Below are 26,749 nucleotides of genomic sequence, written 5' to 3' on the forward strand. Positions count from 1 at the left end.
CTAAATATGGTATCAGAAGGAAAAGAATAGAAGCCATACAAATTGGAAAGGAATGAATAAAATTGTCTTTATTCACAGATGATATTATCATATATGTAGAAAATGCCATAATCACAAAAAAAAACCTACTAGAAGTAATAAATGAGTTTAGCAGAGTCACTAAATACCAGACGAATATTTAAAAATCAATTGAATTTCTATATACAGCAATAAAAAATTGTAAACTAAAATTTTTTAAAGTAACAATTTAATAACACAAAAATGGAATATTTAAGTATAAATCTATCAAAGTATGTGAAGGATCTCTATAGTGAAAACTACAAAACACTGATGAAAGAAAACAAGGAAGACCTCAATAACTCAAGACATAGCATGTTAATGGTTGGGTCAATCAATGTTATCAAGATGTCAGTTTTCCCCATATTGATCTGTAGATTCACTGTAGTACCAAACAAAATTCCAGAAGGATTTTTTTTAAAGAAACTGACAAGCTGATTTTAAAATTTATATGGAAGGGCAAATGAAGTGGAAGAGCCAAATCAATTTTGAAAAAGAACAAGTCAGATGATTCATACTATGTGATTTCCAGTTTACTATCAAGCCATGAAATCAAGACAGTACGATATTGAGGTAAAGACTGACACTCATGAAAGAGTCCAGATAATGACCCCCACTGTAAGGTAAATTGATTTTTGACAAAAGTGTAAATTTAATTATATGGAAAACAGAGAGTCTTTTTAACAAAAAGAGTTGGAGCAATTGGATATTCAGATGCAAGAAAAAGATGAAGGACCTGTTCCTCTTCCTGTATCTCATACAAAATTGAACTCACAAGGAATCATAGACCCAAATGTAAAGCCTACAAGTATAAAACATCTGAAAGAAAACACAGGAAATGATATTGTTGACCTTGAAGGAAGCAAAAAGTTCTTAAATATGACAACAAAGCATGATCAATAAAAGAAAAAAAATTGATATTTGGACTTCATCAAACTTAAAACTTTCTGTTCTTTGAAAGACACTGTTAACAACATGAAAATTCTCAGTGAGAAAACTATTTGCCAAAAACACATCTGCACATATATTCAGACCACATATAGAAGCCTCAAACATCAACAATTAGAAATCAAATAACCTGGAAAAGAGAATGGGCCAACGATGAGAAAGGACACTGAACCAAATAAGAGCTGTGGGTAGCAAATAAACCCTTGAAAAGAAATTCAACACCATTAGTCATTAGGGAAATGCAAATTAAAGCTAAGAGATAGCACTGTGCACTCTTAGAATGGATTTTTTTAAAAAAACACAAAGCTGACAACACCAAGTGCTGGTGAGAATGTGGAAGGATTGGAGCCCATACATTGCTGGTGGAAATGCAAACCTGTTTGACCATTTTGGAAAAGAGTTTGGCAGTCGTTGTTTGTTTGTTTGTTTGTTTGTTTTGCCACACCGTGAGGCTTGCGGGATCTTGGTTACCCCGACCAGGGATCAAACGCATGCCCGCTGCAGTGAAAGCACAGAGTCCTAACCACTGGACTGCCAGGGAAGTCTCCGTTTCGTATAAAATTAAACATACGTTTAGTATGCTGTCTAGCAGTCACACTCCAAGGTACATACCAAAGAAAAATAAAAACTCATATCACACAAAAACTGTCCATGAATATTCCTAAGGCTTTATTAATAATAAATCACCAAGAACTGGAAATAATGCAAATGTCCTTCAATTCATGAATGGACTAGAAACATTGTAACGTTCATGCCATGAAATATTATTATTCAGCATTAAAGAGGAACAGGTTACTGATCCACAAAGCAGTATACTAGCAACTAATTCTTTCAGTTTTCTTTTGAGAAAGTATTTCTACTTCACTCGTGAAGCTTTATTTCACTAGATATATAAATTTTAGGCTGGTGCGGTCCCTTTCTTCTCCAATATTTTAAATATTTCCTTCCACTCTCTTCTTGCTTGCATAATTTCTGAAGAGAAATCTGATGTAAATCGTATCCTTGTTCCTGGCTAGGTAAGGTGTATTTTTCCTCTGACTTCCTTTAAGATTGTCTCTGTTTCTGGTTTCCTGCAGCTTTATACAATATGCCTTGGAGTTTTGTTCTGTTTTATTTTTTACGTTTCACCACCGTTGTCTCTGAGCATCCTGGTCCTGTGGTTTGGTTTCCGTCATTAATATTGAAAAGTTTTCAACAACTATCACTTCAAATATTTCTTCTTCTCCATTCTCCTGCCATTTTTTTCTTTCCATTTGCGTTTTACAAGTTGTAATTGACCTCGCTTTAAATTCACTGTTTCTTTCCTCACCTGTGTTGAGTCTACTAATGAATGCATCGAAGGCATTTTCATTTCAGTCACTGTTGTTTTGATTTTTAGAATTTCCTTTTGGTTCCTTCCTGATCCTCCATTTCACTGCTGTTATTACCCTTTGGATATTTCATATTATCCACTTTTTCCCTTAGAGTCCTTAACAGAGTAATCATAGTTACTTTAAATACTTTCTATTCCAACATCTGTGTTTTATATGAGTCTGATTCCGACACTCATCTGTCACTTCAAATGATGGTTTTTCTTGTCTTTTGGTAAGCCTTGTAATTTCTTTTAAACTGGACATGTCATATTTGGTAATAGGGACTAAGTTACATAAACATTTAGTTTAAGTGTTTATGCTCAGCTGTTTAGAGGTTGGGCTGTGTTTGTTTGTTGTAGTTATTGGTGCCAAAAGGTCTCAAGTTCCTCTATCATTTTGTTCTCATCTCCCTTCATGGCTTTGTGGTTTCCCTCTTTGCTGTTTCTCAGAGAGTGGCTGTGCCTTTTGCAGCTCTTTAGTTCTCTGCCATTATTCTGAAAGATCATTGGTGTGGACGTGTAATGATTAAGTCTCCATCTTTCAGTGGAGCTTGTTCTCAGGGGTGAGGCCTTCACAGGTGTTTCTAGTCTTTCCTCAAGGTACACCCTTTCCCTCATTTTCCCATTTCCTTCCATGACTGTAGTATTCCTCTTCCTATTTCTTTGAAGCCCTGTCCCCTGTTGACTATTTTTTTGCTTGTGTTTGATTTTATTTTTCCTTAGGTGAAGCAGGAAATCTGGAATGACTGGAGTGAAACAGAATTCCCTTCCTTTTTTAGTGAGAAGGGTCTGAAAGTACATCACGTTGACTACCCTTCCCTTCTCGTGCCAGAACCACGAGGGGCTCTTTCTCAAAGAATCTGGTGGGGTTCCTGGAGGGAGAATCTGGAAATATGTAGGGCCCCCTACAGACCCCTGGAGTTTCTCATTCTCATGCTAACTCACACTCAGTCTCCATTCATCCTTCATCATTACCACTGAAAACCAGTGCATGGATTCCAGAAGCTTCTGCTGCATGGAAGTAAATCTTGGGTATTCTCAGAACGTGCCTGTTGCTTCAGACTTTAAAGTTGTAGTAACCTCAGTCCTCTGATGAGCCCAAGAAAAATCACTGGTTTTCAGTTTTCTAGCTTTTAATTGTTGGAAGAAGGGAGTGATGACTTCCAAGCTCTTTACATGCCAGAATTAGTACCGGAAGTTTTCCATTAGTCTTTTACCCATGCGATTTCCCTGAATGCTCCTTCAATCTTCAGTGGCCAAATTCCATGATCACGTTTCAGTTTTCACTTTGGCATCTAAGTTGTATTTACCATAATTTCCTACTCCTTCTTTTTGAAACCTCTTTTTTTTTAAATCTTACTTTCTTGACCTCTGTGACATCACATTTTCCTGTTTTTCTTCCTATTTCTCTGGTCTTTCTTGTTCTTCCTTAACTAAACAACATATTGAAGTTTTCCAGGACTTGGTAAAGCGCCTTTTCTTATTCTTCCTACAATAACATTCTTTTGCACAACTTTAAAAAGCATTTATATCAGCAGTCCACAAGCTTTTTGGCACCAAGGACCAGTTTTGTGGAAGACAATTTTTCCACGGAAGTGGGGGGCGGGCGGGGAAGATGGTTCAGGCAGTAATGTGAGCGCGATGGGAGGGGATGGTTCAGGTGGTAATGGGAGAGATGAGAAGCTATGGGGAGCCTCAGATGAAGCTTTGCTCGCTTGCCCGCTGCTTACCTCCCGCTGTGCAGCCTGGATCCTAACAGGCTGCAGACTGGGGGTTGGGGACCCTGATTTACATGATTAAGCCTTCTAAATTTATATCCAATCTCAATTTTTCTGTTATAATCAACCATCTATATAGGACTTCCACTTGAGTGGGTTATTCATAGGCATAGTGGACTTAGTATATCCAAAACCAAACAATAGACTCCATTACCCTAAATTTGGTCCCAAAACTTTGTCCTTTGCCAGTCTTTTTCATCTCTGCAAATGGTACCACTATCTGAGTCAAGACATAGAGCTGGAGTCACCACTGATCCCTCCCTCTGCTTAACCCATGCATAAAATCTAGCTGTGGGCTTCCCTGGTGGCGCAGTGGTTGAGAATCTGCCTGCCAATGCAGGCGACACCGGTTCGAGTCCTGGTCTGGGAAGATCCCACGTGCCGCGGAGCAACTGGGCCCGGGAGCCACAACTACTGAGCCTGCGCGTCTGGAGCCTGTGCCCCGTAACAAGAGAGGCCGCGATAGTGAGAGGCCCGCGCACCGCGATGAAGAGTGGCCCCCGCTCGCCGCAACTGGAGAAAGCCCTCGCACAGAAACGAAGACCCAACACAGCCATAAATAAATTAATTAATTAAAAACAAAATCTAGCTGCACATTTTTGCTGTTTTGTCATTCAAAATTTTCCCTCTTGCCACCATCTTAGTTCGATTCACTGCCATCTTTTGCCTAGAAAATTTCAAAAGCTTTATTATTGGTCTTGTCTTCTACTGTCACCTTCTTCCAATCTGCTTTTCATGTAGCAGCTAAAGTTACTGTTTAAAAATCACGTAATTGCCTGAGTCTGTAAAAAATCCCTTTAGAAGCTTCCCATGGCTCTTAAAGTCTGGACTCATTTCTTTCTGATGTTTTCTGTCACTACACCCAATGAATGCCTTTATTTCCTTCATTACACTTATCCCAATGTGTAAACACATGCAGAGTTTTTCTGTTTTCCCATACTCTTCCCGGAGGAGATTGTAAGATAGGGTATCAGGGGCTAGGTCTGTTCATTCACTAAGAATTTCACTGCCCAGCACAGGGTTCCCTATTGTGAGTATGGATCAACTTCATTTCTTAAAATCTGGGCGACAGCTGCTCTGACCAAAAGGGATATTTGATTGGCATAAGAGGAGAATCAGATCATGCCCAGGGGCTGGAGGGAGGAGAGGGCTGCATACAGGCACTCTCTGAATAGAGAAACGAAGAAATGGGGGTAATTGTAAGCATATAAAAGGCAAACTATGATAGAAGATGAAAAATACTAAATGTTTCATTTTGAATATTTTCCTAATGCAAGAAGGAATTTTTTTCCTTTTGATTAGAAAGAAAAGAGGAGAAAGAATATTTTTTTCTAATACAGTTCATAGAAATATATTCTTACGCTCAAGAAATGAATAGTTTTTACTTTCAACCAAAGAAAATCATCCAGACGAATTCTGAGAAGATCCAAAGTTAAACAACGATGCTGTAGGAGATCATATGCCACCAAAGATAAATTTGGGTGCTGAGTGAGAAGATGACCACAGAGATCATGCAGAACATTTGGTTTCTAAGGGAGCAGTCAAAATGAAAATAATACTTAAAAAGTTTCTCAGAGAATGTACCTGTGAAGCTCAGTTTGAGAACATCTGGTTCAGATGAATTCTTTCTCTGAAGCACGAGGATTCATTCCATCAGGACTTTGAAACTGTTTTCCTGGCAGGTTGAGTTGCTTTCAGGATTCTGCAAAGAACAAAGTATATTCTATCAAATAATGGAGATTTGAACTGCCTGCAGAAGATATTCATCACCTTTATATGGTTTATATAGTAGAGTTTTACAAAATGAATCTTGGGGCTGAAAATGTTTGAAAAATCTCAGTCCTAGACGATTTCTCAGGGCCATTTGAACAAGGGCAATGCCCCTTCCCCCCCCTCCCCACCCCTCACCCCCTGCTCCCTTCCCACCAAGATGGAATAAGTGGGTCTTAAGCAGTTGTGTGATTAAGTAAGATCAGAAACCATGTGCTTGAGTTACACGGATTATTTACCTCAGGAATTTTAATATGCTAGTTTAAATGGTGGAAATTCAGGAAGGGGACATAGTATGTGGTTGCTGTTTTTATTCATTCAGATGAGAGTTGTATGTGTGCTGCTTTGTTTTGTTTTGTTTGTGTTTTGTAGGACACCAATCCACATTAGAGAGGCAGAGTTCCTTGTAATGATACAGTTTGGAACACATTGCTCTATCATTGCTCTAAACAATAATAATTATGGTATCTCATATCTATTGAATGCATTGCATTTTTTTAGGACACTGAGTGCCTAGCACATAGTTTTCACAATATCACAGGGAAAAGAAGGTATCATTACCCAGTTTTATAGAAGAGGCCTAAAGATGTAATGTGCCTAGGGTTATACAACCAGTAAATCACCAGCATTTGAATGCAGGCTTGTTTGACTTTCTGTTGTTCTAAATTCAGTATATCATTTATTTCAATTTCTGCAAAACCAGGCTTTTATTTGCCAGTTTTCTGACCTCCTGGCCTGCCTTTTGGTTTTCAGTATTTCATTTACTAGATAGGTATTAATATTTCCCATCAGAACAAGTCCACGACTTTGCCCTTGTGGGGAGAATGAACTAGATAAACTTAGGACATTTCCAGTTCTGAATTTTTTTTAATATATATTTTATTTTTGGCTGCATTGGGTCTTTGTTGCTGTGTGTGGGCTTCTCATTATGGTGGCTTCTCTTGTTGCAGAGCACGGGCTCTAGGCGTGTGGGCTTCAGTAGTTGTGGTTCGTGGGCTCTAGAGCACAGGCTCTGTAGTTGTGGCGCACGAGCTTAGTTGCTCCATGGCGTGTGGGACCTTCCTGGACCAGGGCTCAAACCCGTGTCCCCTGCACTGACAGGTGGATTCTTAACCACTGCGCCACCAGAGAAACCCTAATTCTGAAATTTTAACTTGTCCAATTTTCAGAATACACATGTATTTTGGTTCCCTAAGTTATTTTTCCTTTACTTTTCATTTCAAAATTCTTATTTGTCCAAGCCAGTTTTTTTGTCTTTTTTTTTTAAACTTTGTCGTTTGAGTCTCTAACATTTTACTTTGTTTTCAACAGAAATTGGCTATTTCTATGTTTTATCCTGTGTCCCAAACTTTCTGAGGTAGAGTAGATGGAGAAAAAAGTGATGGAGGACAGTAGGACAGGTTAATTAGTAAAACAATGACCAATCTCGGGTGGGAGGAGGCTACTTTGAAGGAAAAAAAGCCAAAGTCAAAATATTTGTAAAAAAAAAAAAAAATATATATATATATATGGCATGATTATTTTTTTTTAAACATCTTTATTGAAGTATAATTGCCTTACAATAGTGTGTTAGCTTCTGCTTTATAACAAAGTGAATCAGTTATACATATACAATATGTTCCCATTTCTCTTCCCTCTTGCATCTCCCTCCCTCCCACCCTCCCCATCCCACCCCTCTAGGTGGTCACAAAGCACCGAGCTGATCTCCCTGTGCTGTGCGGCTGCTTCCCACTAGTTATCTATTTTACATTTGGTAGTGTATATATGTCCATGCCACTCTCTTACCCTGTCACATCTCACCCCACCCCCTCCCCATATCCTCAAGTCCATTCTCTAGTAGGTCTGTGTCTTTATTCCCGTCTTGCCACTAGGTTCTTCATGGCCTTTTTTTTTTTTTTTTTCCCTTAGATTCCGTATATATGTGTTAGCATACTGTATTTGTTTTTCTCTTTCTGACTTACTTCACTCTGTATGACAGACTCTAACTCCATCCACCTCATTACAAATACCTCCATTTCATTTCTTTTTATGGCTGAGTAATATTCCATTGTATATATGTGCCACATCTTCTTTATCCATTCATCTGTCGATGGACATTTAGGTTGCTTCCATGTCCTGGCTATTGTAAATAGAGCTGCAATGAACATTTTGGTACATGACTCTTTTTGACCTATGGTTTTCTCAGGGTATATGCCCAGTAGTGGGATTGCTGGGTCATATGGTAGTTCTATTTGTAGTTTTTTAAGGAACCTCCATACTGTTCTCCATAGTGGCTGTATCAATTTACATTCCCACCAACAGTGCAAGAGGGTTCCCTTTCCTCCACACCCTCTCCAGCATTTATTGTTTCTAGATTTTTTGATGATGGCCATTCTGACCGGTGTGAGATGATATCTCATTGTAGTTTTGATTTACATTTCTCTAATGATTAATGATGTTGAGCATTCTTTCATGTATCTGTAGGCCATCTGTATATCTTCTTTGGAGAAATGTCTATTTAGATCTTCTGCCCATTTTTGGATTGGGTTGTTCGTTTTTTTGTTATTGAGCTGCATGAGCTGCTTGTAAATCTTGGAGATTAATCCTTTGTCAGTTGCTTCATTTGCAAATATTTTCTCCCATTCTGAGGGTTGTCTTTTTGTCTTGTTTATGGTTTCCTTTGCTGTGCAAAAGCTTTTAAGTTTCATTAGGTCCCATTTGTTTATTTGTGTTCTTATTTCCATTTCTCTGGGAGCTGGGTCAAAAAGAATCTTGCTGTGATGTATGTCATAGAGTGTTCTGCCTATGTTTTCCTCTAAGAGTTTGATAGTGTCTGCCCTTACACTTAGGTCTTTAATCCATTTTGAGTTTATTTTTGAGCATGGTGTCAGGGAGTGTTCTAATTTCATACTTTTACATGTTCCTGTCCAATTTTCCCAGCACCACTTATTGAAGAGGCTGTCTTTTCTCCACTGTATATGCTTGCCTCCTTTATCAAAGATAAGTTGACCATATGTGTGTGGGTTTATCTCTGGGCTTTCTATCCTGTTCCATTGATCTATATTTCTGTTTTTGTGCCAGTACCAAACTGTCTTGATTACTGAAGCTTTGTACTATAGTCTGAAGTCAGGGAGCCTGATTCCCCCAGCTCCATTTTTCGTTCTCAAGATGGCTTTGGCTATTCGGGGTCTTTTGTGTTTCCATACAAATTGTGAAATTTTTTGTTCTAGTTCTGTGAAAAATGCCAGTGGTAGTTTAATAGGGATTGCATTGAATCTGTAGATTGCTTTGGGTAGTAGAGTCATTTTCACAATGTTGATTCTTCCAATCCAGGAACATGGTATATCTCTCCATCTATTTGTATCATCTTTAATTTCTTTCATCAGTGTCTTATAATTTTCTGCATACAGGTCTTTTGTCTCCTTAGGTAGGTTTATTCCTAGATATTTTATTCTTTTTGTTGCAATGGTAAATGGGAGTGTTTTCTTAATTTCACTTTCAGATTTTTCGTCATTAGTGTATAGAAATGCAAGAGATTTCTGTGCATTAATTTTGTATCCTGCTACTTTACCAAATTCATTGATTAGCTCTAGGAGTTTTCTGGTAGCATCTTTAGGATTCTCTATGTATAGTATCATGTCATCTGCAAATAGTGACAGCTTTACTTCTTCTTTTCCGATTTGTATTCCTTTTATTTCTTTGTCTTCTCTGATTGCTGTGGCTAACACTTCCAAAACTATGTTGAATAATAGTGGTGAGAGTGGGCAACCTTGTCTTGTTCCTGATCTTAGTGGAAATGGTTTCAGTTTTTCACCATTGAGGACAATGTTGGCTGTGGGTTTGTCATATATGGCCTTTATTATGTTGAGGAAAGTTCCCTCTATGCCTACTTTCTGCAGGGCTTTTATCATAAATGGGTGTTGAATTTTGTCAAAAGCTTTCTCTGCATCTATTGAGATGATCATATGGTTTTTCTCCTTCAATTTGTTAATATGGTGTATCACATTGATTGATTTGCGTATATTGAAGAATCCTTGCATTCCTGGAATAAACCCCACTTGATCATGGTGTATGATCTTTTTAATGTGCTGTTGGATTCTGTTTGCTAGTATTTTGTTGAGGATTTTTGCATCTATGTTCATCAGTGATATTGGCCTGTAGTTTTCTTTCTTTGTGACATCTTTGTCTGGTTTTGGTATCAGGGTGATGGTGGCCTCGTAGAATGAGTTTGGGAGTGTTCCTCCCTCTGCAATATTTTGGAAGAGTTTGAGAAGGATAGGTGTTAGCTCTTCTCTAAATGTTTGATAGAATTCACCTGTGAAGCCATCTGGTCCTGGGCTTTTGTTTGTTGGAAGGTTTTTAATCACAGTTTCAATTTCAGTGCTTGTGATTGGTCTGTTCATATTTTCTATTTCTTCCTGGTTCAGTCTTGGCAGTGGCATGATTATTTTTAAATCTTTATTTTTAGATAATTATAGATTCACAGGAAGTTGCAAAGATAGGTCAGGGAGATTCCCTGTAACATTCACATGGTTCCCCTCAATGGTTACAGCTTAAATAATTATAGTACAGTATCAAAACTAGGGAATTTATATTGGTGCAATGTGTGTTATAGTTCTGTTATTTCAGAATGTGTGGATTCATGTAACCACCACTGCAACAGAGATACAGAACTGTCTATCATACTTGGTGTGATTTTTAAAAATTTTTAATTTATTTTTATGAAGGTAATATTGGTTTATAACATTATATAAGTTTCACGTGTACAACAATATATTTTGACTTCTGTATACACTACAGGGTGCTCACTGCCAAAAGTTTAGTTTCCATCTATCACTGTACAGTTGACCCCCTTTATCCATTTTGCCCTCCCCCTACTCATTCCTCTCTGGTAACCACTGCTCTGTTCTCTGTATCTATGTGTTTGCTTTTGTTTGGTTTGGTCTGTTCACTTATTTATTTATTTATTTATTTTACTGTTCCACACATAAATGCAATCATATGGTATTTGTCTTTCTCTGACTTATTTCACATAATGTAATACCCTCAAGGTCCATCCATGCTGTTGCAAATGGTACGACTTCATCTTTTTTATGGTGGAGTAGTATTCCATATCTACACACATATACACCACATCTTCTTTATCCATTCATTTGTCAGTGGGCACTTAGACTGTTTCCATACCTTGGCTATTATAAATAATGCTGCAATGAACATAGAAGTGCATGTATCTTTTCAAATTAGTGTTTTTGTATTCTCTGGATAAATACCCAGAAGTGGAATAGTTGGATCACATGGTAGGTCTATCCTTAATTTTTTAAGGAATCGCTATACTATTTTTCATAGTGGCTCCACTGTACAACTAACTATGCTGTGAATCCCAGCTGGCATTTTTGAAGCTATCTTTTCAAGAAAATGCAGCACACTGAGCAGTGGCTTTTAAAGATCAGTAAGATGAAAGAGAAAGCCAGTTAAGAAACTACGGAGCAAAGCTCTAGTCTGGCATCAGAGAACTAGAATCAACAGAGAACTCAGACAGACAAAACACGTCAACACTAAAGTTCCTTAAACTCCATACAGAGGAAAATAAAGAAAGGAGTAGGGTAGAAACCCTAAACTCAGAAAGGGCATGTGGTTGGGCCCCTCCCACTTAACACCCAGGCTTGTGCCATCTGATGTTTTGGGGGCACAGGTGCATGTCTCTAGCTTATCTCTAGGTAAGGCTGCACTACCCCTCTTGCCGTGGTTCTCTAAGCGTAGACTGTGATATCAACAACTGGGCAGCGGTTTGATGAGCATCAACCCGGACCCCCACTAACTTCTGCTGCAGATCCAAGCTTGTCCTTGAACCTATGACTTGAGCCCTTGCTCTAAGTCTGGTGGAATACATTGCCATTTTTAGTTCTCCGGTACACTTAAACTTACTGTAACACCTTTTTTGGTGTAGCACAGTACAATTATCAGTCCAATCGTGTATTTTGCCTCACAGAGATTATAATAATACATATTTTAACTTTGAAATGTTGCTGTGATTTCAAAATCATTGCTTTGCTGCCTTCATTTGAGCTTCTAGCGCTATTAGCTCTGGTATGTCGAAGACTGACAGCATTCCTTAGGAAATAATTATTAGCTAACGCTCTTTCACCCTCTAGGTGCAAACCCTTGGTCCCAGATTTTCTAATACAACTAATGTGAGGGCTTTTTTATTGGAGCTAAAAATCAAGATTAAATGATAATGTTTTTTAGATTTCTTGTTTATGACCAATGAAGCATGGTTAGGGAAGAACGGTACACGGAATATGCACAGAAAACATACATTTCAAAAAGTATTTATTATAAATTCTACAAGAAATTACTCTGAAATATATTCTGGAAGCCACTGTTTTGTTTTGAAGTAATATTTAGTAAACAAATGCAGTTTCATTTGGTATTGGTGACTAATGCATAAAAATTTTATTTAAGCTTATATTAACCCCACCTTCCTTTCTTTATTTCTTTAAGAAATACCACCTGGGCCATGAAAAGATAATTCAAAATAATTAATTATAACTATGAAAACTGATATGATAAAATATTGCTGGATCTTTAAATATAATAAATAAATCATTTAACAGCAATTCTGCAACTTCAGCAAATATAACTTTTTTTTGCCCATAATCTCTTTCAGGACTTGTTTTATCATACATAATTTCCCATTTAATAATCAAATACAGTTTCATTCTGAATTTTCTCATAGGCTATTCCTAAATAAGCATGTCTGGGGAGTTAATTTTTAAAGAAGTCTATAACACTAATTTAAATATTCTCCAACGTTTGGGCACTTAAAAGTTACCAAGTTTTCAATGTTATTCATACTTTAAAATAAAATCTTCAGAGCTATAAATATTTCCTAGTTTTCTATTATGAACTTCAGCACAATTCCTGGATTCACAATTAACAATAGGCTTACATGTATCTTGATGGGTAGAATAGAGTGGTCTCTATAATTTATTTAATATTCTCCTTTGAGTTACAGGGGTTATTTCTCTTAAATGATACAATGGGCTTTAGTTCTCAACCTATTTCATTTTTATAGAAAAGAGTTCTCTCAGTTTCTAAGTACCGTTTATGTTCTTCACATTTCACACAGCACAACTACAGGGTGATATTTACGAAAGGTATTTTCTAGAATGACCACTTAGCAGAGATAGACCAAAGTCAATCACAGGGGCGTTAATGTGCCAGTTCTGCTTATCGTTGCCAGGAAATTACACTGGCCTTGGGAACAGATGCTTGTGTGGACCTGGGTTTCTAAGGTTTAGGCAAGGATAACAGTGTTGGTAATGGACTCCATTCTGGCCTGGCATCTTTTATCTTGCTATGATTGTACATGTTCTAATACTGTTTTCCTGTTTTTATAGATGGCTATCTTTAAGTGACGTCATAATAATTAAAAATACTAGCAATGTTTTATTTTGACATCAAATTGATACTTTAGTCATTCATGCAATATTATTTTCTCATGGTGTATTTTAAAAGTGTAAAACTTCTGAAGCAAAACTAATAAAAAAATAAAAAGAAGCCATTTTATGAATTAGAAATGATATAAAATAAATTAAAAATCTGTTACTAGAGCAGATAGATAAGTATAACAACTGATCGGTAATCATGCAAATCCAGCAAGACATGGCCTAAAAGAAAAGGTAGACAGGGAAGGTAGCCACATTTGTAAATAAATGCACAGAATGTTCATTTAAATTTGAAATTCTGAAACACATTTTTTGGTATAAGTATGTCTCCTATAATTATTAAGATATAATTACACTAAAAGACATCATTTGTTGTTTATCAGAAATTCAAATTTAGCTGTGTCCTCTCATTTATCTTGCAACCCTATTTAAGACAGGACACTCACTAGATTTCCAGTATTTTGGTGACTAATGCATAAAAATTTTATTTAAGCTTATATTAACCCCGCCTTCCTTTCTTTATTCTGATGAATACAGTACAGCCAGATAATCAAGGCAACAAATATCACTTTACTTCTTTTGAAATCTGAATTTATCTTTTCCAAAATTTTTACACTTCCTAGCATTATTTTAATTCATGAATTCACACACACACATACATACATACACGTGTATCTATAGAAGCTAAAGGGTTATTTGCAATATTTTGAATCTAGTTGTAAGAAGAAACATATCTCTATGATTGTTATTGCCTAGTTATTTATATGATAGGGTTTACAAGAGTCTAGTAAGTAATGAAATGTGAGATGGCTTGTCTGTTTCAAATAACCAAACTTTAAAAGAAGCTTATTCATTATTCTATAGAAAGCATTTCCCCAAGAGCACAGCTATGCAATTTCATTCCGTCGAAACTTCCTCCCACTTAGCAAAATATTTAGGTACATAGACATATAGATAGAGCATCATAATAGGGCAGAGAGGAAACAGACAATGATTAGAGGATAGATTTCACTTTCTGCAACATATTTTCATGATCCACCCCCCCCCACCAATACATTGCCTTTGGGGTGTTAAAGCATGTTGTAGGTGAAGCACATAGTTGGAAATGGTTTACACCTTGCCTTTCTTCCAACAAATCTCCTGCTTTTTGCCTAAAAATATTTCAGTCTAATAATCCATCACACATCAGTCTTAGTGAACAGTCACCTTTCTTTCTTACTACTATCATTTGGGGCCCATAGAGCTTTTGGGATCTGCCAGCTGTGTTACAGGAAACACAGAATTCTGATCAAAGGTCATCGTTATTGATAGCGCTTACTTAGCAGGTGCCTCGGCAATCAGTTTTAATGAATCTGAGCCATACTCATTTCTTCTGCTGCTGCTGGTCTATTGGAAAAAGAAAAACAGTGGCAGAGGTTTCAAAGACACCATAGGCACAGACTTCCTTGATAAGATTTGATTTAAAGAGCTAAGAGGCAAAACCCAAAAGAACTCCTGACACGTGTGTTCCCACTACAGCAGCGGTTAGAAGAGACTGAGGAACCTCATCTTCAGTGATAGTAATGACTCCATATGACTTTGATCTCATTGTTATTCCGTTAGGCACACCTGCAAAGTGCGTCCCCAAGGTGCAATTTGAAGTGATTATTTTAATCAAGCAGTGCCAAATGGCAGCAACATGGAGACTCACCACTGAACATTTCAGAACTCCAATGCCATTTTCAGGCAGTCTTATTTTCTTGATAACAAATAAAAAGTCAAAACCTGCCTGTCCTGCCCACTATTGGGTTCTTTAGGCTCTTTGTCAATTTTTGTTAAAGCATCTGGTTTTTGTTAGGTGACCTTGGTCAGTAGCAATACGTGATAAATAGAGTTACGAATTGCCACCAAATCTGGATGGGAGGGCCAAAAAGCATACAGGTAACAAAACAAGAATTATTCAAACCCTTGCCAATGAAGGAGTAGTAGATATAACTACCATGGCTGATGAAAAAAAGCAACAATAGGTAACAACTTCCATGCTATATATTCTCTTCAGCATATGCATTCATCCAACTAATCGTTTGTTCAAAATTATTCTTTGAACACTTTGTGCATATGTGTCTGTGTTGTGTTTGTGTGATAGGATGAAGTTAGACAATAGAAAGACAACTACGCCCTAATGGAACCTGGTGGTAACTATCTATCGATTTCTGTGCATCTGTTATAACCAGAGTTAATGTAAGTTTGACTGTGGGGTGAACTGAGTAACTCGTTTTTTCCAGTAATATACATTTTTTTTAATTTTTATATAATTTTTAAATGTTACACTCCATTTACAGTTATTACAGAATATTGGCTCTATTCCCCGTGTTTTACTATACATCCTGGAGCCGATCTTACCCCCAATAGTCTGTGCCTCCCACACCCCACCCCTATATTGCCCCTCCCTCCCCAATGAAAACCACTAATTTGTTCTCTGTATCTGTGAGTCAGCTTCTTTTTTTGTTAAGTTTGTTGGATTTTTTAGATTCCACATATAAGTGATGTCGTACAGTATTTGTCTTTCTCTGTGTGACTTATTTCACTTAGCATAATCCTCTCTAGGTCCACCCAAGTGCTGCAAATGGCAGAATTTCATTCTTTCTTATGGCTATTATTCCACTGTATATATATATACCACATCTTCTTTATCCCTTCTTCTGTTGATGGACACTTAGGTTGCTTCCATATCTTGATTACTATAAATAATGCTGCTATGAAGAGCACTCCTGGTGCATGAATTAGTTTTCTTCAGGTATATACCCAGGAGTGGAATTTCTGGATCATATGGTAGTTCTATTTTTAGTTTTTTGAGGCACCTCCATACTGTTTTCCACAGTGGCTGTACCAGTTTACATTCCCACCAATAGTGTACAAGGATTCCCTTTTCTCCACATCTTCATCAGCATTTGTTATTTGCATACTTTTGATGATGGCCGTTCTGACAGGTGTGAAGTGATATCTTATTGTGGTTTTGATTTGCATTTCTCTGATGATTAGTGATGCTGAGCATCTTTTTATGTACCTGTTGGCCGTCTGTATATCTTCTTTGGAAAAATGTCTATTCAGGTTTTCTCCCTATTTTTTTTTATTGGGTTGTTTGTTGTTGTTTTGTTGTTGTTATTGTTGTTGATATTGAGTTATATGAAATCTTTATATATTTTGGTTATTAACCCCTTATTGGTCATATTATTTGCAAATATTTTCTCCCATGGTTATCTTCTTGTTTTTCAATGGCTTGTTTCCTTTGCTATTCAAAAGCTTTTAACTTTAGTTAGGTCCCATTTGTTTATATTTGCTTTTGTTTCTGTTGCCTTAGGAGAGAGATTCCAAATAATATTGCTGCATTTATGTCGGAAAGTGTTCTTCTCTTCTAGGAGCTTTATAGTTTCAGGTCTTACATTTAGGTCTTTAATCCATTTTGAGATTATTTTTGTACATGGTGTAAGGAAATGTTCTAATTTCATTCTTTTACATGTATCTGTCTATTTTTCCCAAAACCACTTATTGAAGAGACTATCATTTCTCTGTTGAATATTCTTGCTTCCTTTGTCGTAAATTAATTGACCATAAATTTGTGGGTTTATTTCTGGGCTCTCTATTTTGTTCCATTGATCTGTGTCTGTTTTTGTGCCTGTGGCATGCTGTTTTGATTACTGTAGCTTTATTGTATAGTTTGAAGTCAGGGAGTGTGATACCTCCAGCTTTGTTCTTTATTCTCAAGACTGCTTTAGCAATTTAGGGTTTTTTGTGGTTCCATATATGTTTTAGGATTATTTGTTCTAGCTCTGTGAAAAATGGCATGGGCATTTTGATAGGGATTGCATTAAATCTATAGATTGCTGCAGATGAGTACTTATATTAGTCTACTTCCCACAGTAGAATTTTGAGGGTCTGATGGCCCTCTTTCATTCTGTCCTCTCTCTGTCCCTTTAAGTCCAAGCTAGCAATGTTTGTGCTGGTATAAAATTATCATACACCTTGTGGGTTTTGTGTGAGTTTCAGAAGGATTCCCTCCATAAGACAGAATACACGTCCACAAATCTTTTAGAGATAATGCCTTCTCTACCTTTGGTTTCTGCTTAGATGGCTGAGGCTCTACACCATAAAGATTCCTACAGGCCCTCTGCTTTGGTTAAGAGGATCTGTGAGGCACATGCCTAATCTCTTCAAAGAGCCTTTTGTGGGACTCAAGGAGCTGATCTTTTGATGTCTCTGAGGTTTTAGTAAAAAGTTGTCTAGCCACAAACTTAGCTTTTACTCTTCGCCACACTTTTGGAATTAATCCCTTAATTTTATTGTCTTTTGCCATCTGGATAGGCCAAGAATTTCCCAAACAATCATGCCTTGGTTTCTTTCTTTTTAACAGTATTGCACTCAATTTATCTCTCTCCCTGCACATTTCACTCCCAGCAGCATGAAGAAACCAAAAAGCCTTCAACATTTTTCTTGGAAAGGCCCTCAGCTAGTTATCCAAGTTCAACTTTTTACAAGTTATGTTTTCCATAGAACTACAGAACAAACTTCTGTTGAGCTTTCTGCCACTATATAATGAAGATCTCCCTTCATTTCCAATAACATGTTCCTCACTTTCTTCTGAGCTCTCAATAATAGCATCTCCAATGACCATAGTTCTACTAACAGTTTGTTCATGACAATTTAGGTATTATTTAAGGTGATGTAGGTTTTCTCTCTAATGTTTTTTCATTGAGCAAAACTGTTATGAGTTTATATTGATACTGCTGTAGTATACTTCACAAAATAATCTCTCCTTTCAGAAATTCAGTGACTCTATAAATACAGCACTAACACAATGCTTACCTAATCTCTTTAATATAAATTCATGTGTACTACCTCTTCTATTATGGCAGACGTTGTAATTGATAAAGGCACTTTTTCTTTCTAAGCCCAAACACAATCTCACCATCATTCCAAGCACTGCACTCCAGGTCATCGTTAATAACCCCTAAGTTTATCATTAATAACCCCTAAGACACAGGAAAGAAAACTATTTGCCAAACATTAGTGCCTCATTCTATTATCTGACCTAATCGTTGTAATAATAATAATAACCAGAAACATGCCTAAAAATACAAAATTAAAATAATTAATGTCTTACATGATCACTTGATGTGACCTCTTGTTTTAACTTTATATTATACAAAGTAAAATACTACCTATAAGTTTTACACATGATATTATTGTTTTTATTTTAAAAACGTGTACTCATTACCAAAAAGCTTAAGTAATACAGAATAATACAAACAATAAACCAAGAAATACCCTCATTTCCTGCTACCCAGAAATGAACACTCTCAATATTTGTTCCAAATCATTTTGGAGATATATATATATATACACACACACACACACACACACACACACACACACACATATATACATGAATGGATGATAGACGGAATCACAAATAGAAAGAAAAAATTTCAGAAACAGAACACACTGCCCATATGCTTCATACAAATACTAAATTTTATTTTATTCAGATAACGAAAAAAATGAAAATAAAGTTGAAATAGTTATAGATGTTTATTTACCTAATACATTTTAAAAGGAGACTTCTAAATAAAATAAAAAATGTTTTGGGGGAGGGTTTAAGGTCATTTGCATTTGTTTGGTAATTAAGTATTTCAAACTTAGCAGTAATTATTGTTTCTCTCCTAACAAAGATAAAATAATAAGTTCAATGACATTTTCTTGTATCATCTGGTCTCGTAGTTTCTGATTTCTGTTAGTTGTAGATTTACGTTTAGATTGTCAACATGTTTAATGGTAATAGTATACTGCGTATCCACAGGTTTTAGTCCTTTTAAAGAACTCCATATTCACTTTCAGCCCTTGCCATACAGTTTAGTTCTTTACTTGATTTCAGCTCTTTGTTGGTTGAATTTCATCCTCAAATAGTATTCTTTTGTTTTCTCCAGAAAAGATGCTTGGTGTCAGTCTGTTGGTCTGAACTTAAAGGAAATTTCATCTGATTGTTAAATTCTTGACAGTCTTTGCCTCAGCTATTCACTTACACTGATCTACTGTCTACAGGAATTTAGCATTGCTATGAAGAAGCCTCGCTTAAGATAGTGCTGATTTGTTTTTCTGCTTAATTGCTCATAGTGAGGCTTGAAATTAAGTGGCTTCACCAGAATGAAATTTAGTGGGGTTTTTTTCCTTAAACTGAAAAAGAAGGCTCTGTTTGGATCCGAGGTCACACTTGGAATTCAGAGAAAAAAATTTTTCTAATGTATCTTCATAACGATTTTTTCTGTTCTTGCTTCCGTTTTATTCATCAGAAACATCAATGTTTATATGCTGAATCTCTTTTATCTAAGGTCCAGTCATTGTAATCTCCATATGTCAATTTTTATTTTACTTCCTTTCATATAAGTTCCTTAAATCTGCCTCCACAGCCCCATAGTGTAATTAACTGCATTTGTTTAATAAAATTTATCTTTCACCTCCAAAATGATATTACTTTTTCCTTCTTAATCTTTTCTAAAATCTGACAGTTAACTTTTATTTTACTGTGGTATAAGTTACATGAAGAAAAAGCCAGTCATTTCAGCTTACTGTTCTGTGAGATTTTTTAAAATGTATAAAGTTGTATAACCAGCACCAATGCACACAGGAAAAGATACAGAATCACTCAGTCACATTAAATTTTCCATGTGCTTCTATGTAGGTAAGCCCCCCCCCCAACCCCAAGACCTTGGCCACTACTAGACTTATTTTGTCCCTATGGTTTTGCTTTCTCCAGAATATCATATTAATAGAATAATACATGATAACATTTCTTTCACTTAACATACTGCATATTTGACCCATATGCTCACAAAATATTGGGTCTGTATTCAATGCAAATTGTATATCAAAATTTTTCTACAGAATTTAAATATATGTATTGTAATTGTCTTCTAACTTGAGGGTCTCAGAGAAGTCTGAGGCCATCATAACTGTTGTGCTGTTCCAGATAATCTGGTTTTTGTTTGTCTTTTGTCATGGTGGTGGTTGTTTTTGTAGGGTAGCTAAGGTGAATGTTTTGGTTGGTTGTTTTCATAGCCTATATAATTCTATTTAATTTTCATTCTTAAGTAATATTTTCAACTTGGGAAAACTTCCTTGCTTTGACTATTGCCTGTACCTCCTTTGTTATAGTTTCTTAGTCAGGAACACATGCAAAGCTCCACGCTCTCTTCCCGAAGTCTTTAATCTCCACATGCCATTTTTAACTAGTCTCCATCTGTTTTCTGTGGGAGCTCCTCACATTGGTCCTCCACATTTCTGATTCAACTTTTGGTGGTATCATTTCTGTTCATCATGCCTCCAGCACAGATTTCAATTTTCATCTTGCATTTTTACTTGTGTAGCCCCTTTTCCATCTCAAGTTATTAACTTTTCCTCAGATTAAATTAGCCCACATATTTCTGCTCTCGTTTTATAGAGGCCCCCTTTTTTTGTATGCTATTGAATATATCAATAGCATTTATTACCATTATATTATAATTATACTTAGTTTTCTCTGATTTCCATATTAAATTATTTCCACTGACCTTTCCTTCATCTAAATCCTGCAGCATGATGCCTTGTTGATTTGCTTATTTTACAATACTTTTATAAGCCCCAGGTAGGCTATTTTGTCCACTTAGTTTTGAAAAAGTTAAGCTATCTCTAGATACAGCCAGCAGACCTACTGAGTAGATTGTTCATATTCCAGTTCTCAACCAGCTCAGATATTTCTGGACCCCCTTCCAACATCGGTATATAGGTAGGAAATTGATTTCTGGGTCACTAGCCTCAGGCAGGCTTTCATTTTGTGCAGCTGTCCTATCCTTAGATGGATCATCTTCTAACCCACTACCTAGATCTCTGACACTTAGAGAGATGAAATAAGAAAACTATTTTATAATACTCAGAACCCATGACTTTCAATTATCTGCCTCTTCATGTTTTTCACTTTCTCTTAACTATTTTCTTGTGGGAAATATGCATCTCTAGATTCAATGTACCAGTGCTGGCCTCCCATGTCCACTCAAATCCCCACTGTCCTAAACATTCAATTGATGCCATTTAAAGTTTTTTTCACTGTCTTTTACCACCAGAGGGTCACTGATGAACTTAGGAATCTCCACAGCCCTCGACTAGAAAAGCACACTCACACCATGGGCAGACAGATTAATATGTTATTTGTAAAGACTTAGACTTTCTCAGCAAGAGACCTGGAAGAGGAGGAAGAATCCATAAAAGACCTTCCTCTTCACTTTTAGATGGGCAAGCTAGCCCCTTTCAGGCAGTGAGTGGGTTACATTCAGTGTAAACGTCTCCTAGATTTTGGCAACAGATTTTTACATAGTCTTTTTATACCTGGTTTGAGTTTGAAGAAGTTATTAGAGTGTATTAGAGGGTATCAGCCAAAGTCATTTTAAAAAGAACCTCCTTACACCTGAAACTGATATAATGATTATAAAAAGTAAATTAAAAAACCAAAAAGAACCATTTTTATTATGTTTTTATTAAAAGCTGTAAACCATCCATTTCTACCTCACTGTTTCTTTTTTTTTCTTTATAGCTTTTAAAGCACTAGTTCTTCTTTCTTTTAAAAAAAGATTTTTTTAAATCTTAAAATTTAAAATTAAAATTTTTTTTAAAAATTTTTTATTGTAGTTACTTTACAATATTGTGTTAGTTTCTACTGTACAGCAAAGTGAGTCAGCTATGTGTATACATATATCCTCTCTTTTTTGGATTTCCTTCCCATGTAGGTCACCACAGAGCACTGAGTAGAGTTCCCTGTGCTCTACAGTAGGTTCTCATTAGTTATCTATTTTATACATAGTATCAATAGTGTATATGTGTCAATCCCATAGTTCTTCTTTCATTACCATTTTATGTAAAAGAAAAGTGAATTAAATGTTTAAGTAAGTGCCCTTTATTTTCTGCTGGTTCTGGCACTTATTTTTATTTTATTTTTAGGGTCTCTCATATCAACTCCAAGTTTTCCCTACCTTGGTTACAGTATGTTTTTGTCTTTTCCCACAGGAAAACAATTTGAAAAGTCCCCTTTTCTGCTAGTGTTTCTATCTCCAGTTTCACATCATGGGAAATTAATTACACTGTATATACTGAAATATTGACGAGCGCTTGATAGGCTCCCACAGCAGGCAGCAGCAGATCGCAATGTCGTGCTTCCAGTTCTGTCCAGCCCATTGCATCTTCAACCTTCCAAATAAATTATTTAGAAAATGCCATTCCTCTCCTCGCTGGGAGCACAAAGTAAGAAGAAAAATGAAATCAGCATCTCACTTGACATAAATCATTCTTTATTTTGGGCAACGGACCATTTGCAAGGCTACATTGGAGTCGACTGTTTCCCTGTTACATCAGAGAGTGTGAACTTTGAAAGAACCATCAGTATTTTTCCCGAGAGAGTTTGATCATTATCCCAAAGCACGAAAAGTATTTTTAATCTTTACCTATATTTGGCCTTTGCTCTAGTCTATGTGTGGATGTGTCACAAGAGAGGAGTAAAACATGCAGAAGAAAGGAAAAAAGAGGCAATGACGTGAATTTTCAAAATGACCGATGCCCACCCCTCTATGCTAGGGATTCGTTTGTGTGTATCTCAGAGCTGCTCCTGCTGTTCCTTACTTCTTGACAAATTACGAGTTGTCATCATATTGTAAATAACAGTTGGGGAATATGTAGTGGAAAATCTCATGGGCCGAGCAAAGCATCACGTTATTAATTTGTCAGAAATGCTATTACCTAGAGAACCAGTTTTAAAATTGTAGCTTCTATAACATGGCAATCAGAGCAACTAACACTGAGCACTTAGCAATACCAGGAAACATACTGGGAGAGCCTGACCAAAGTTCATTTTTGTTTTGTTTTGTTTTTTATCAGTAATGCCAATAATGTCTCAATTTTGTAGAGTTTTTCTTAACAATAAAAAGACACTGACCGGGACTTCCTTGGTGGTGCAGTGGTTAAGAATCCGCCTGCCAATGCAGGGGATGTGGATTTGATCCCTGGTCAGGAAAGATCCCACATACTGAGGAGCAACTAAGCCCACGCACCACAACTACTGAGCCTGTGCTCTAGAGCCCGCGAGCCACAACTACTGAGCCCGTGAGCCACAACTACTGAAGCCCGCATGCCTAGAGCCTGAGCTCCGTAACAAGAGAAGCCACCGCAATGAGAAGCCCACGCACCGCAATGAAGAGTAGCCCCCGCTCACCGCAGCTAGAGAAAGCCCGCGTGCAGCAACGAAGACCCAATGCAGCCAAAAATAAATAACTAACTAAATTAATTAATAAGTTTTAAAAAAAGACACTGACTATTAAAAAGGGAAAAAGTATTTTTTTCAGAAGTTTTCAGTTAGAAATCCAGCTTTCTCATTTATGTTTCTAGTTTTAATTCTTTTACCTAGGTGGAATTGCTGATATTTGACCGACAAGATAGTGAAGAAATAACCCTATGATCCTGGCTATCCTTACTTTGATAAAAATCACATTTGCCTACTTCTCATGAAATATATTATTAGTCAAAAAGTGAAGAAGCATGTTTAGAACAGAACGATATGACCAGGTAAGGGTAAAGTTCGAATATCTGGAATTTTGCAATACATCAAATGGTACTCAGTTCCTGTGAAATGCTTTATTTATGCTCGTCAAACGTATATGGGGCAGTACGGCTGGTGGTTCTCATACAAAAGTACACAGTTCCGGGAGATCATTAACCAGACTCCTTTCAATGGTTGTTCCATGGAGATTTCAGATGAAAGAGTTCAAGGAAAAAGGGTAAAGTGCAGGGAATAAGAAAGAACTCCTGAGCTATCCTAGGATATTGAAAGACCCTTGGCATAAAGAATCCTGAGCCCACGAGAATTATCTATCTTCTTATAGTTTATTCAGGATTTCTACCACATCATCAAGAGTGTAAAGATTCATAATGGATATTAAGTAATTGTTTTTGTGGGCTGGAATAAGCATATATTCTGCTTTTATAAAAGTCTATTGGGGAGAGGTCTGGGCAAGATGGCGGAAGAGTAAGACACGGAGATCACCTTCCTTCACACAGATACATTAGAAATACATCTACACGTGGAACTGCTCCTACAGAACACCCACTGAACGCTGGCAGAAGACCTCAGACCTCCCAAAAGGCAAGAAACTCCCCACGTACTTGGGGAGGGCAAAAGAAAAAAGAAACAACAGAGACAAAAGAATAGGGACGGGACCTGCGCCAGTGGGAGGGAGCCGTGAAGGAGGAAAGGTTTCCACACACTAGCAGCCCCTTCGCGGGCGGAGACTGCGGGTGGCGGAGGGGGGAGCTTCGGAGCCGCGGAGGAGAGCGCAGCCACAGGGGTGCGGAGGGCAAAGCGGAGAGGTTCCCGCACGGAAGCTCGGCGCCGAGCAGCACTCACCAGACCGAGAGGCTTGTCTGCTCAGGCGCCGGGGCGGGCGGGGCTGGGAGCTGAGGCTCGGGCTGCGGTCGGATCGCAGGGAGAGGACTGGGGCTGGCAGCGTGAACACAGCCTGAAGGGGTTAGTGCACCACAGCTAGCCGGGAGGGAGTCCGGGAAAAACTCTGCAGCTGCCGAAGAGGCAAGAGACTTTTTCTTCCCTCTTTGTTTCCTGGTGCGCGAGGAGAGGGGATTCAGAGCGCCGCCTAAATGAGCTCCAGGGACAGGCGCGGGGCGCGGCCATCAGCGCGGAACCCAGAGACGGGCGTGAGACGCTAAGGCTGCTGCTGCCGCCACCACCAAGAAGCCTGTGTGCGAGCCCAGGTCACTCTCCACACCGCCCCTCCCGGGAGCCGGTGCAGCCCGTCACAGCCAGGCTCCCGTGATCCCGGGAAAACTTCCCCGGGAGAACGCACAGCGCGCCTCACGCTGCTGCAACGTCACGACGCCTCTGACGCCGCAGACTCGCCCCGCCTCCTCCGTACCGCTCCCTCCCCCCGGCCTGAGTGAGCCAGAGCCCCCGAAGCAGCTGCTCCTTTAACCCCGTCCTGTCTGGGCGGGGAACAGACGCCCTCAGGCGATCTACAGGAAGAGGCGGGTCCAAATCCAAAGCTGAACCCCGGGAGCTGTGCGAACAGGGAAGAGAAAGGGAAACCTCTCCCAGCAGCCTCAGAAGCAGCGGATTAAAACTCCACAAACAACTTGATGTACCTGCATCTGTGGAATACCTGAATAGACAACGAATCAGCCCAAATTCAGGAGGTGGACTCTGGGAGCAGGAGATATTAATTTTTCCCCTTTTCCTTTTTTTGTGAGTGTATATGTATATGCTTCTGGGTGAGATTTTGTCTGTATAGCTTTGCTTTCACCATTAGTCCTAGGGTTAGGTCCGTCCATTTTTTTTTTGTTTTTTTTTTTAACTTAAAAAAATCTTTTTCCTAATAAATGTTTTCTTAATAATTTTTTCCTTATTTTCTATTTTTAGAAATTAAAAAAAAATTTTAATAAGTTTTTCATAATTTTTATTTTAAAAAATTAAAAATATTTTTTCTTAATAAATTTTTTCTTAATAATTTTTTTCTTATTTTTATTATAAAAAATTAATAAATATACTTTTAAAAATTAAAAAAAATTTTTCTTAATGAATTTATTCTTAATAATTTTTTTCTTATTTTTTATTATAATAGCTTTATTTTATTTTATTTTATCCTCTTTCTTTCTTTCTTTCTATTTTTGTCTCCCTTTTATTCTGAGCCATGTGGATGAAAGGCTCTTGGTGCTCCAGCCAGGCATCAGGGCCGTGCCTCTGAGGTGGGAGAGCCAACTTCAGAACACTGGTCCACAAGAGACCTCCCAGCTCCACGTAATACCAAACAGCGAAAATCTCTCAGAGATCTCCATCTCAACATCAAGACCCAGCTTCACTCAACGACCAGCAAGCTACAGTGCTGGACACCCTATGCCAAACAACTAGCAAGACAGGAACACAGCCCCATCCATTAGCAGAGAGGCTGCCTAAAATCATAATAAGGCCACAGACACCCCAAAACACACCACCAGACGTGGAAATGCCCACCAGAAAGACAAGATCCAGCCTCATCCACCAGAGCTCAGGCACTAGTTCCCTCCACCAGGAAGCCTACACAACCCACTGAACCAACCTTAGCCACTGGGGACAGATACTAAAAACAACGGGAACTACGAACCTGCAGCCTGGGAAAAGGAGACCCCAAACACAGTAAGATAAGCAAAATGAGATGACAGAAAAACACACAGCAGGTGAAGGAGCAGGGTGAAAACACACCAGACCTAACAAATGAAGAGGAAATAGGTAGTCTACCTGAAAAAGAATTCAGAATAATGATAGTAAGCATGATCCAAAATCTTGGAAATAGAATAGACAAAATGCAAGAAACATTTAACAA

The sequence above is a fragment of the Balaenoptera acutorostrata genome, chromosome 12 (assembly GCF_949987535.1).
Source record: "Balaenoptera acutorostrata chromosome 12, mBalAcu1.1, whole genome shotgun sequence".
Classification (NCBI taxonomy): Eukaryota; Metazoa; Chordata; class Mammalia; order Artiodactyla; family Balaenopteridae; genus Balaenoptera; species Balaenoptera acutorostrata.